At 48.5% G+C, this 13,398-nt stretch overlaps 1 protein-coding gene across 4 annotated transcripts in view; it reads right to left on the bottom strand.

Moving 5' to 3' along the window:
* GREB1L (GREB1 like retinoic acid receptor coactivator) overlaps window positions 1–13,398 on the bottom strand; it is a 729,370-nt gene that overhangs the window by 406,048 nt on the left and 309,924 nt on the right. The window contains exon 1 of one of the 4 annotated variants that reach the window (XM_029591105.1): window positions 8,712–8,847. The exons of the other annotated variants lie outside the window; for them this stretch is intronic. The gene's annotated coding sequence lies outside the window, so the exon portion shown is untranslated. Of the gene's footprint in view, window positions 1–8,711; window positions 8,848–13,398 lie in introns of those variants that run through there. 4 annotated transcript variants of the gene reach the window in all.

Raw genomic sequence — 13,398 nt, 5'->3', positions numbered from 1 at the left:
TAGCAAGTAGCTCATTTAAAACAAATCGAAGAAAATTATTTTTCACTCAGTGCATAGTTAAGCTCTGGAATTCATTGACAGAGGAGGTGGTTACAGCAGTTGGTGTAACTTGGTTTAAAAATGGTTTGGGTAAGTTCCTAGAGGAAAAATCCATAAACTGCTATTAATTAATAAGCAATAGTAGCGTGAGATTTATTTAATGTTTGTGTACTTGCCAGGTACTTGTTACTTGGATTGGCCACTGATGAAAACAGGATACTGAGCTTGGTGGACCCTTGATCTGACCCAGTATGGTATGTCTTATGTTCTTATATTCTTCTTCCCCACTGCTGCTTATTTACAATAATAATGTGCCTGTAAGCAGGGCACACCCACATATGCCCCGAAAAAGAGCAAGTTTGCTTACCGTTTCCCCAGACAGCATGGCTAATTCATCCTGTTATCTACGGAGACATCCACGGCGACCTCTAGGCGGAGCTTCCTCAGAAAAACCACAGAGTTTTAACTCTGTGCGGCTGCACATTCATCTTCCCACGCAAATCAGAGTCCCCTCCTCAGTCTGTAATCTCCAAGCTGTCATCGCGTAGTGGTTGAATGGAAGACTGTCTAGGGAGGAGGGCGGGTCCACATTGCTAATTCATCCTGCTATCTTCGGAAATACCGTTTATGGTAAGCAAACTTGCTTTTTCCCATTGATAGCAGGCTGAATTAGCCATGCTGTCTGAGCATCCCAAGCCCCTGGGTTGTGGAATTTTAGGATCCTTTCTTGGAAATCTAGGGAAGCAACCCAGTACTAGAAGTAGACAGTCTTATTTGCCGAAGGAGGTAGACAAGACCCACCGCTGCATCAGAGGACGCTTGCTGATCCAAGCAGAAGTGGAAAGTGGAAGAGAGGATCACGTGGCTGCCTTGCAAATGTCTAATAATGGCATGTTCATGAGATGAGCCACGAAGGTTGCAACAGCTCTAACCTGGTGCGCATGGGCTTTGCTTTTTAGCGCTGTCGATCTTTATGTGGCAGAAGTGCATACACTGCAACAGCCAACTGGATATAGTCCTCTTAGAGACTGGTTGGCTAGGAGCATTGGATTAAAGGAGAGAAAGAAATGTGAAGGTCTGGAAGGAGTTTGAGTTCTCTGTTTGTAGTATGCCAAAGCTCTCTTACAGTCCAGTGTAAGAAGAAGGCGCTCCCTATGGTGGGGCTTTGAGACAAAGGTTGGCAAGGTGATTGATTGAGATGAAAGGCTGACACCACCTTAGGTAGGAAGGCGGGGTAAGGACGTAGGGTAACCTTGTCATGGAAAAATTCCAAGTAGGGTGAGTAATGAACTAGGGCTTGAAGTTCGCTAACACGTCTGGCAGAAGTTACCGCCACCAGGAACACTACTTTCCATATGAGGTATTTTACATGGCAAATGTTCAAAGGCTCAAAGGGAGGCTCCATGAGCTGTTGCAAGACGAGATTAAGGTCCCAAGGTAATGGCGGCTTGGTGACTGGTGGACATAGTCGAAGCATGCCGTGCATAAAACGGGAAACTAGTGGATGGTTGGAAATAGGTAGTCCATCCTGATGGTGATGAAAGGCAGAATGGCACTGATGTGCACTCTGACTGATGCCGTAGCTAGCCCAGTCTGGTAGAGAGTGTGAAGGTACTCCAACAGAAATGTAGGAGAGCATGAGAACGGGTCAATCTCCCTCAACCTGCACCACTCAGAGTAGCGATGCCATTTTCCTTTGTAATTGAATCTGGTGGAAGGCTTCCTAGAAGAAATGAGAATATCCACTACACTCAAAAGACTGAGGTGTGTCAATACAGCCCTCTCAATCTCCATGCTGTGAGGTGAAGGGAGAGGTGCATCAGGTGGAGGAGCGTTCTGTGCTCCTGAGTAGGAAATTTTGGGCTTTCCCCCAGGGGGATGGGCAGGGCTACAGAAAATCGTATGAGATAAGCATACCAGGGTTGTCTCGGCCATGCCGGAGCTATGAGTATCAAGTCTATTACATCCTGGATACATTTCTGAATGGTCCTTGAGATGAGGGGAATCAGCAGATAAGCATAGAACAAGTCTTTTTTCCATGGGATGAGGAAAATGTCCAGTGTGTATCTCTCTGTGCTAGGGTAAATGGAGCAGAAGTTCGAAACTTGCCGGTTGCTCTCTGTAGCGAAAAGGTCCATCATTGGGAAGCCCCATTGATGAAAAATGTTGAGGGCTATGTCCCGGTTTAAGGACCATTCATGTGGGTGGAAGACCCTGCTCAGTTGATCCGCTGTGATGTTGTCCAAGCCCAGGAGGTAAGTGGCCTGAAGGGAGACACTGGACACCTCTACCCATCGAAGAATCCGTATTGCTTCCTGACAAAGCATCAGGAATTTGACCCTCCTTCTTTGTTTATGTAAAACATGGCTACTTGGACGTCTGGACGTCCAGACGATAGAATCTGGAGAAGGTATGGAGGGAGGACCACGTCGCCGCTCTACATATCTCTGCAGGCGACAGCATCCTAGTTTCTGCACAAGAGACTGCTTGCGCTCTGGTAGAGTGAGCCTTGACCCATAGAGGCGGTGGTTTTCCCGCTTCTACGTAGGCTGCCTTGATAACTTCTTTGATCCAGCGGGCGATGGTTGCCCGTGAAGCCGCTTCCCCTTGCTTCTTCCCACTGTGAAGGACGAACAGGTGGCCCGTCTTTCGTACTGCTTCTGACATTTCCAGGTATCTGGACAGCAGCCTGCCGATGTCGAGATGGCGTAGTATTCGACCTTCTTCTGACTTCTTCAAACCTTCCGTGGTAGGTAAGGATATGGTTTGGTTGAGGTGGAAGTGTGAGACTACTTTGGGTAAGAAGGAAGGAACCGTGCGAAGATGGATAGCCTCTGGAGTGATTCTGAGAAACGGATCACGGCAGGACAGCACTTGTAGCTCTGAGATGTGGCGTGGGGTACTGTGTTTAAAGTTGTTTGTTCTGAAATACAGGAGTTGCCGCAATAAAATGATATACATGAAACTTTAAAACTCTTCCAGGATCTCACATTGTTTCTTGCACTTGTGTTGATGTGTACATAGTTAAGTGCAAGCTTTTCTCCAGTACTTTGTTGGATGTGCGGAGCATACGGCCAGCAGGAACACCATCTTCAAGGTTAACAAACGGAGGGACAGGCCTCGAAGTGGTCTGAAGGCGTGTCCTGCTAGGAATTCCAAGACGAGGCTGAGGTTCCACAGGGGCACTGGCCACTTCAGTGGTGGGCGAATATGTTTGACTCCTTTTAGGAAACGTGAAACGTCTGGGTGTGTGGCGATGCTGTTGCCGTCACTCCGGGGACCGTAGCAGGATAGCGCTGCCACTTGAACCTTGATAGAATTCAGGGACAGACCCTTCTGAAGGCCATCTTGCAGGAAATCCAAAATGATAGGGATTTTAGCGGCATGTGGATCGGTGCTGTGAGTTTCGCACCAGGCTTCAAATACTCTCCAGATCCTTATATATGTTAGTGATGTGGAGAACATGCGCGCTCGGAGGAGGGTATCTATTACCGGCCCCGAGTATCCTCTTTTCTTCAGTCTAGCCCTCTCAATGGCCAGACCGTAAGAGAATTGAGCTGGATCCTCATGGAGGATGGGACCTTGCCGCAGCAGGCCCCTGTGTGGAGGCAGGGGAAACGGAGTCCCTGCCAGTAGTCTTCTCATGTCTGCGTACCAGGGTCTTCTTGGACAGTCCGGGGCCACTAGAAGAACTAGGCCTCTGTGCTGCTGAATCTTGTATATAATGGCACCCAGCAGGGGCCATGGAGGAAAGGCATATAGCAGGGTCCCCTGAGGCCATGGCTGTACCAGGGCATCGATCCCCTGGGATAGAGGATCCCGCCTGCGGCTGAAATATCTGGGTTCTTGAGCGTTGGACCTGTCCGCTAGTAGGTCCATGCCCGGCGTCCCCCACTGATCCACAATCATCTGGAAAGCTGTGGGTGACAGCTGCCATTCCCCTGGATTTAGGCTTTCTCTGCTAAGGAAGTCTGCCGTGGTGTTGTCCTTCCCGGCGATGTGGACGGCGGAGATGTCCTGGAGATTTGCTTCCACCCAAGTCATTCAGGGGGGCTATTTCTAGGGATACCTGTTGGCTTCTGGTTCCGCCCTGTCGGTTGATGTATGCCACCGTGGTGGCGTTGTCCGACATCACTCTGACCGCTCTGTTTCGAAGTCTGTGGGCAAATCGTAGGCACGCTAACCTGACTGCCCGTGCCTCCAGTCGGTTGATGTTCCACGCCGACTCTTCTCTGTTCCACCGCCCTTGGGCGGTGAGTTCTTCGCAGTGTGCTCCCCATCCGTTCAGGCTGGCATCTGTAGTGAGCAGGGTCTAGGTTGGGGAGGACATTCTTGACCCCCGGCTCATGTGGCCGGGCTGCAACCACCATCGTATCTGATTCCGCACTCTGGCTGGTAGAGGTAGGTGTACGGTGTAGTTCTGCGATCGTGGGCTCCACCGAGATAGGAGGGAGCGTTGTAATGGTCTCATATGAGCCCGCGCCCATGATATCACCTCCAGCGTGGATGCCATAAGGCCAAGGACCTGTAGGTAATCCCAAGCTGTGGGCCGGGTGGTGCTCAGCAGGGTCTGCAGACGATTCCGGAGCTTTGCTCTCCTCTTGGCGGTCAGACTGACCTTGTCTTCCTGGGTGTCGAATCAGACTCCTAGGTATTCCAGCGACTGAGAAGGCTGTAGGGAACTCTTGTTCAAGTTTACTACCCATCCTAGGCTTTCCAGAAGAGATATAACTGTTGGTTGCCTGGTGGCTCTCCTCCGGGACTTTGCCCTGATCAGCCATCCAGGTAGGGATGGACGAGGATTCCTTCCTTCCTGAGTGACGCCGCCACTACTACTATGACCTTGGTAAAGGTTCGCGGTGCGGTGGCTAACCCGAAGGGTAAAGCTCGGAACTGGAAGTGTTGATTCAGGACTTTGAAGCGTAAATAGCGCTGGTGATCCCGATGGATTGGGATGCAAGTAGGCTTCACAGATCTAGGGATGTGAGAAACTCCCCTGGCTGTACTGCATTCTTGACAGACCGCAGGGTTTCCATGCGAAAGCTGGGGACCCGTAGGTGCCGGTTGACTGACTTGAGGTCCAGGACGGGCCTGAAAGTGCCCTCCTTCTTGGGTACTATGAAATAAATGGAATAATGCCCAGAATGTTCCTCCCATGCAGGCACTGGGATTATGGCTTTTAGGGATAGGAGCCTCCGCAAGGTAACTTCTAGTGCCACCCTCTTGAGGGGTGAACAAGGAGATTCCACAAACTTGTCCGGCGGGAGCTGAAGAAAGTCCAGGTAATACCCTTCTCGGATAATGGCGAGGACCCACTGGTCCGAGGTAATCTTGACCCACCTGCGGTAGAAGAGGGTTAGCCTGCCCCCTATGGATGCTACCCCCGGATGGGTCGGCTGTCATTGTGGAGTGCGGCCGGGACCAGAGCCCGAGCCGGTTCTCCTCTTGTTGTGCTTAGTCCGAAAGGACTTGTTCCTGGCCTGAGAACGAGGTGCTTGGTAGCGAGCCCTGTAAGGGTTGAAGCGCTGAGAGTTTCTACCTCTGGATGGCCTAGGAAAAGGGCGCTGGGCCCTCCTGGATCTGTCTTCCGGTAGACGGGGTAATGGAGAGGCGCCCCATGTATTAGCCAATTTCTCGAGGTCGCTGCTGAGCAAGAGGGATCCCTTAAAGGGCATTCTCGTGAGGCGAGTCTTGGAGGAGGAGTCGGCCGACCAATTACATAGCCAGAGGTGTCTTCTGGCTGCCACTGAGGATGATACTCCTTTGGCTGCTGTACGAACTAGGTCGGAGGCAGCGTCAGTGAGGAACGAGAGAGCTGATTCCATTTCTTCTCCCGGGATGTTGTTCCTGGCTTGTGATAAGCAGGAGCGCGTCACCACGGTGCAGCAGGTCGCAATTCGTAGGGACATGGCTGCTACCTCAAAGGCTTGTTTCAGAATGGCGTCCATGCGCTGGTCATGTGCATCCTTGAGGGCCACCCCTCCCTCTACCGGAATGGTGGTGCACTTCACAATTGTGCTAACTATGGCGTCTACCATCGGGCACGCCAGCAGCTCCTTGGTTGCCGGGTCTAGGGGGTACATGCTAGACAAAGCCCGACCCCCTTTGAAGGAAGCGTCTGGTGCATTCCACTCCAGATCGATTAACTGCCGTGCTGCTTGTAGGAGGGGAAAATGGTGAGCCGTTGGACGCAGGCCCTCTAGCAGGGGGTTCATTCTGAGTTCCCCTGGGGTGCCCTGGCCCGGTATAGCCAGCTCCGACAGGCATTGAGAGACCAGGGCTGGAAGATCCTCCTTAGGAAAGAAGGTCTCATGGTTCGATATGGTTCTATCCCCGAGGGGAGTTCTCCCTCCTCGGGGGGCTCGCCATCTTCCTCAGAATAATCCGAGTCCCCATAAGTGGGGCTTCCGGGTGGCGGGTGGCCATGCGTAGGTCTTGAGGGTCCCGGGGCAGGGTCATCCGGTATGTATGGGTCCGGTCGGGGATCAGACTGCATCTTGATGAAGGCATGAATCCCCTTGAATAATTCCACCCAGGAGAGGGAAGCAGGTTCTAGCCGTAGGGGCACCAGGTCTTTAGGGTTCCCTGACTGCTCACCGCGGCCTGCTAGGTTCGAGTGTTCCCTGAGGAACTGGCAGTCAAACTGGGCTGAGACGGCCCTGGCCTGGAACTTCCAGGGCCTCTTCACATTGGGCACATAGGGAGTCTGTTTCCTCGCTCTGTGTGGCTCTGAGGTGGCATGCTGAGCAGAGGCCTAGAGCTCTTATGCCTGAGTCTGGAGGTGCCGGCTCTGCGGCCGCATGGGCTCTCTTACGCTCCATCGCGTCTGAGCTCCTATCAATGAGCGCCTATAAATGTACGCGTAGCAATGTGCGCGAATGAACGTGCGCCTAACATGTGGCGTATCAAAGTGCGCTATCAGCGTGCACGTGTCAGCGTCGCGTATCAATGTGCGCATATGAATGTGCGCCTAACAACGTGCGCGTATCAATGTGTGTGCATCAGCGTGTGCGTATCAGCGTGCGAGTAACCATGTGCGCATGTGGACGTGCGCCTATCAACGTGCGCGTATCAGCGTGCGCGTTGCAATGTGCGCCTATGCTATCAACGTGCGCGTATCAATGTGCGCGTCTATCAGCGTGCGCGTATCACCAGTAATGGGCGCCCAAATCGTTTCGGGCGCCTAACATACGCGCCCGTCGTCCCGCTTAGATCGAGGCAGCGAACCAGGGCTGGCGAGCAGGCAAAATGGCGACCTCCTTGGCGGGCTGCCACGTAGGCAGACCCTGCTAATCCTCGCTCTTCGGAGACCAGTAAGTAAAGATGTACGCCTTACCTTGTCTTCGGCGCTTCCCGGCTGCGACCCGGGCGGTCTCCGGCTGCGGGGGGGAGATGGTGAGTACCGTTCACCGCGCGCTCGAGGAAGTGCAACCCGCTGCCTCTAAGCCGCGCCCAAACGTCATCATCGCTCGGGGGCCAAGTCTCACCGGGACCGAGGCTGCCTCTAAGCCACACCCGAGCCCTTCTCACTCGGGGGCTACGGTCCCTGCCGCGATCCGGCCACCGGACCGAGGCACTCACCTCCGAGGGACCACGGAAATCACCTCGGGAAACTCAAACTGGGGGAGGGACCCGAGGGGTATCACCGCAGGAGTGTGGGCTCGTCTTCAGGTAGGATTTCTTCTAAGAATTTAGTCGTTATAATTTGGAAAAACGCTCAGCGAGCGTAAGGTAGCTCCAAACTGCTTTGGAGACGGAAATTACTGAATTGCTGCACTTCCTGCGGGGGTATATGTACCCGTGCTGACGTCAGATCCGTCTCCAACTGCTAGCACGAGCACACTATACCCACTTGTTTTGAGTCCATCTGCTACACGCTAGGAAAGGTTGGTTTTATTGTTTTCTCCTTTACCACCATGTCTGGTTTTCAAGCATCAAGCTTTGTATTGGCTGGTCTGAGAATGAATAATTATACTCTAAGATTTACATGAGGAATATATGTAAGAAAGAATGACAACCGTAAAGCAAGAAATTGAAAGCGGGAGCTGGAGCTGGAGGAGGCAGAGCTTGGTTGATTTTCTTGTGCCCCCCCCCACCCACCACAAAGGCATTCTGCCGGCCCTGTGCTAACCAGTTACAGTAACTTTCTGCGCTAATATAAATATCACACAGAAAGGCAAGACAATAGAATACTTAATCCTCACCTGAAGGATAACTGCCTAAATGCACTTTTGACTTTATAAATGATGTATGCGTCTCCTTCCTCAGTAATGGAACTAACTGTATTGTTCCACTGCAGATCATTACTCATCTGTACACAGTGTTCCAGCACTATTTCTTTTAATTTTACTCACCAACAACTTTCTATCTGGTAAAGGCAAGAGCTGCTAAACCAAATTTTTTCACATTACATGTTCATGTAAATAACTAAAGGTTTGCAGCAGGGTCAGTACATTTGTAAAGTACACGGACTTGAAAATACTGCCAGTCTGTGTGGCAGAGTGACCGAGACAAAAACTAATGCAGTGACAGGGAATGGTATCGTGCGAGAAAGGAAGTAACTGCAAAAGCCATCTCTGTGGGTAAAACAGTGCTTTACCCATGCAGATGGGCTTTAAAAAAAAACAAAACAAAAACACCAGTACTGCTTCAGATGACACTAGTCGCTTAACTGTGCAGAAGGAATCGTCATGTCATCTCAGATGCATTTAGGAATTTGCCACCTCTAGGCACTGATGCGCCCCCACCCCAGACAACACTGAGCAGGAAGTGTAAGGCAGAGTCCCGCGGTTTCCTCCAGCAGCTCAGGCATAGATTCTGTGGCAAAAAAAAAAAAATGGAAAATTCTGAAGCACGTTGGCAATCATTTCCATCTTTCATATAATAAAAATTAAATAATTTTCCAATTTTGCTTGTGTCTGTATACTTTTTTTTGTTTTAATTGGGTGAGGAAAAGGGATCTTAACTATTAGTACAGGAAGGAGATCTTAGGGATGGGAGAAGAGAAGGGGAGGGTGAGAGGACCAGGAATGGGGGGAGAGAAAAGGAGGAGGACTAGGACTGGGGTGAGGAAAAGATGAAAGGACTGGGGATAGGGAAGAGTATAAAGGAAAGAGGATGGAGATAGGGGAAGAGAGACAGAAAGGACTGGGGATGGGGAGGAGAGAGATGGGGGAAGATCAAGGAAAGGGGGAAAATCAGGAATCTGGGATGGGGGGGAAAAAAAGTAGATGGAAGAAGGGAGTTTCTGGGATTGAGAAAGAGGGAAAGGGAGTAGGAAATGTTGAGGGGTGGGTACCAGGATCTAAAGAGAAGGGAGAGGAAAGAAGGGAAGATCCGAGATCTAGGGAATAGAATCTGAGATCAAGGGCGAAAGAACTTGAATTGCAGTGGGTAGGGGAGGGGGAAGAAGAGGGTCCTGCTCCTCTTTACAACTCCTCTCTATCTCTCAATCTGGCATACACACATCAGCATCAATCTCTTCTCTCTCACTCACACACACACACATGCCCCTTCCCCCCATCTGATTCACTCTTAACCCTCAACCTCTATTCTTTCCCCCAATATTCTCCATTCAGCCCCTCCTAATCTTGCCAAAATGATCTCCCTTTGCTCTCTATGCTCCTGACTCGCTCTCCTCCCATTTTGTTCCCTGCATGTTGCCTGGGAAGGGAGGGGCTGGATCAGGAAGCAGAGGGCTATTCTCTGCTGAGTGAAATTCAGCACAGCTGGAAGGCAGTAAATCTTCAGCCAGCCTGCTGTTCCCTCGCCCCCCACCACTGATTTCTGCCTCCCTAGGCACAGGCCTAGTGTGCCTATTGACAAATCCAGGTCTGTGTCAGCTTGCCTACTTCAGCAGCACTCTCTTGTTCAAAAGCTCTGCAATCACAAAGTTGTCTTTCAACAAACTTATCATAGAAGTTGACAAGACCAAGGAAAGCTTGTATATCCCCGTTAGCAATAAGGCAAAGGTGCTTCAGGGACCGCTCTGTCTTCTCACCTGTCAGTCAAGGTTTTCATTTGTCAACATTACCCAAGAACTCTACTTTGGTCATTTCTAAAAACACTTTTTCATTTTAGGAAAAATTAAGTTTTAAGATGGCAACTTGGAACCCTTCTAGTGAGCTCTCAGATAACTCTTCTCAGTCACTGGCAATCAAGATATTGTCAAAATACATAAGAACTCCTTTGAAACCTGTTAGAAGTGTGTTCATAAACTGTTAAAAACATTCCTTATGCAGTTGCCACTCCAAAATGCAGGATTTTAACATGGAATGATCCTCGAAGCACTGTGAGTGTTTGAATAGACGGAGTGAAGATGCTGAGAGCTGGGCTAGCTTGAGGAGAGACAAAGTTCTTAGATTCTCCATTTTACTATATTTTATCATTTTACCATTCAGTGCCGATGTAATAAAACCCACACTAAAACATGAGTTAAATTTTAGCACAGGTTTTATTTACAGCAGGATGCAGTTGAGGTAATGGGATGCAAACTGAACAGTAGTGTAAAAAAAAAAAAAAAAAAAAAAAAAAAGAGCACTAAAGGAAAAAACACTCTAAAATATGAGTTAACCTGAAAAATACGCACTAATACAGAAAGGCACTTTAAAAAGTGTTTTAAAATAGGGGTAAAAAGGTAAGTGTTTGAAGTTGTAAAGAGTATGACCAAAATGACCCTGCATGCAAGAATGGCACTGGGCATCCCAATTTCACTTGGTATGCTTTGCCCAAATGGTCTTGCACGTAAGATTGTATACACAAATAGGAATGCCCAGTGCCAATCTTGCATGCAAGGCCATTTTGGTCACAACTACTTTCAACGTCAAGCGCTTACCTCCTTACTCCTGTATTTGGTTAATTCCTTAGCTTGAAGTGGAGCAAAGGTTAACTCACATTTCTGGTGGCTATGATATTCTTCGTGATGTGCCCATGTGAAAGTGCTAGATGTTTCAACAACACTGTGTACAGCAATAGAATGACTTTGCCCACCAGAAATATGAGTTTACTCCACCTCAGACCAAAAAAGGAGTTATATTTCCAGTGTAAGTTCTTTTGGGCTTGCACCTGCAGCTAAACAAACATAAGCTCTCTGGAGCAGGCACCTTCAGATAACTAGTATGCACTTTATAGTGTTGTGCATTCCGACTTTAGCGTACTGTGCATTGTTCAGCTAAACTTACAATGGAAATGTAGGTCCTTCCTGGGTTTAAATTGAAGTGCCACACTGGGCAGAGCAATGGACAAAACTGGCCACCAGCACTGTGAGTTTATTCCTCCTCAGACACAGGAGTTAAATTTCCAATGTAAGCACTCAGGCAGGCACTAGTCATAGCTTTTGTTTTCCTGAACAGTTAGACAGTACACATTCATGAGTGGAAGAACAGATTGTGAAGTAAAGCAAAATGATAAAATATTTTTCAGGTACATCAGAGAAAGCAAGTTTGCTCACTGTAAACAATGTTTTCTATCATTCCAGTGGCACTGAACTGAAATCTCTCCTAGCTAGTAGAGCTTTGAGCTCTACTGAGCATGTGTGGGAGTTCCATGTGGGCATTGCCTTGTGAGCCTCCTCAGCCTATATCGTAACTAAATCTACCTAGGTAATCAACTCTCCAGGGAGGTGGGTGGGTATTCCATAGCTAATTCATCCTGATATCTATGGAAAACACAGTTTACTGGGAGCAAACTTGCTTTTTTCGTGGATAAGCAGGCTGAATTAGCCATTATATGTGGGGAGTCCTAAGCTGAGGGTTGCATCAGAGTGATTACTGAACAAGCAATGCAGACCCACCATAGAGCGTAGACTACTGAAAGAATAGTTTATACAACTCTGCTTGTTCGAATTTGCTGTCAGTTCTTGAAAGGTTGTCCAGACAGTAATGGGAAATAAAAATATGAACTGATGACCATGTTGTGGCTTTGCAAGTGTCCTCGAGGGGCACTTCTCTAAGATGAGCAACAGTAAAAGTCATAGCTCTGACTTGATGAGCTTTTGCAGAGTCTGTGATATGCAATTCTGCTAAGGTGTAGCAGTACTGAAATGCATTATGCTATCTAGGTAGACAATGTACGTTTGACGACTGTGACACCAAGACTGTTAGGGTCATATGAGACAAATAATTGTGAAGCCTGGCAATGCAGTCGAGCTCTTCTCTCATAGTAGGTGAAGGCACTTTATAATCTAAGCTATGAAGGGTTCTTTCTCCTTCTTGGACAAGCAGTCTTGGAAAAAAGATAGATAATTCGATGGATTGATATGGAAAGCAGAGACAATCTTTGATATAAATTCTGGGTGAGTGGGAACAACTACCTGATCATGGAAGAAATGCATGTATGGTTTAAGACAGACATGAGCTTGGAGCTTGCTGACAGTGATGAGAAACGCTACTTTCCATGTTAGGAACTTAAGAGATTCCATATGTAATGGCCTGAAAGGCAGCTTCATGAGTTAAGAAAAGACACTACTGAAGTCCCACGGAACTGGAGATTTTTGTGTTGGAGGCTTAATGAGGCACAAGCCTTTTATAAAACTTGATCAGTGGATGAGTAAATTTGGGTTTAGCATGCACTTGAACATGGTAAGCCGCTAAAGCACTGTGGTGTACTTTCATCCACAATGTAGCAAGGCATGAGTTAGAAAGGAGGAGCATGTTAGCAAGTGCTTGAGCTTGCAAGAAAATGGGTCCAAGGTTTTCGGTTGTCATCATTTGGAATATCCAATCCATTTGAAGGTATAGCTCTTTCTAGTGAATGGCTGTTTAACTGGAACCCAAATGTCTATGATCACTCTAGGCAAAAAGAGATGTGCAATTACTGAGTGTTCAAAATCCAAACTGTTAGGCTGAAATATGGAAGAGTTGCATGATAAAGCATTCATTCGTCTTGAGTTAACAACATATCTGTCCTCAGATATATGGGTGCACTGCTGGAAAGTTGTACAAGATATGTAAACTATGTCTGTCTGGGTTACACTGGGGCTATAAGAATCAAACAAACACAGTCTTGCAGCAGCCTTTGCACTGTTCCGACAATCAGTGATAATGGTGGAAACACATCTATGAAACTTGTTCCCCAATTGAGGGGGAAAGCATCCTGAGCCAGTCTGAGATCGCAGGATAGAACTGAGGAAAAATGTTTCTAGTTTTCTGTTCTACTCTGATACAAACAAGTCAACAGACAGCCAACACCAGGGCCAGTGCTTCCATTAGGCAAACCAAGTGGTCACTTAAGAGTGCCAAAATTTAGGAAGTGGAAAAATCCTGCCAGAGACTCCAGAGAGTGGCCTAGAGGGATGCTATGCCAGACCAATACTGGCAATGTATGGAGTGCGCTGGAGGCACTGCCAATAGGTAAGTTATG

Source organism: Rhinatrema bivittatum, chromosome 2, assembly GCF_901001135.1.
Source record: "Rhinatrema bivittatum chromosome 2, aRhiBiv1.1, whole genome shotgun sequence".
NCBI classification, from domain to species: Eukaryota; Metazoa; Chordata; class Amphibia; order Gymnophiona; family Rhinatrematidae; genus Rhinatrema; species Rhinatrema bivittatum.
This window is presented reverse-complemented; position numbering and strand designations above follow the sequence as displayed.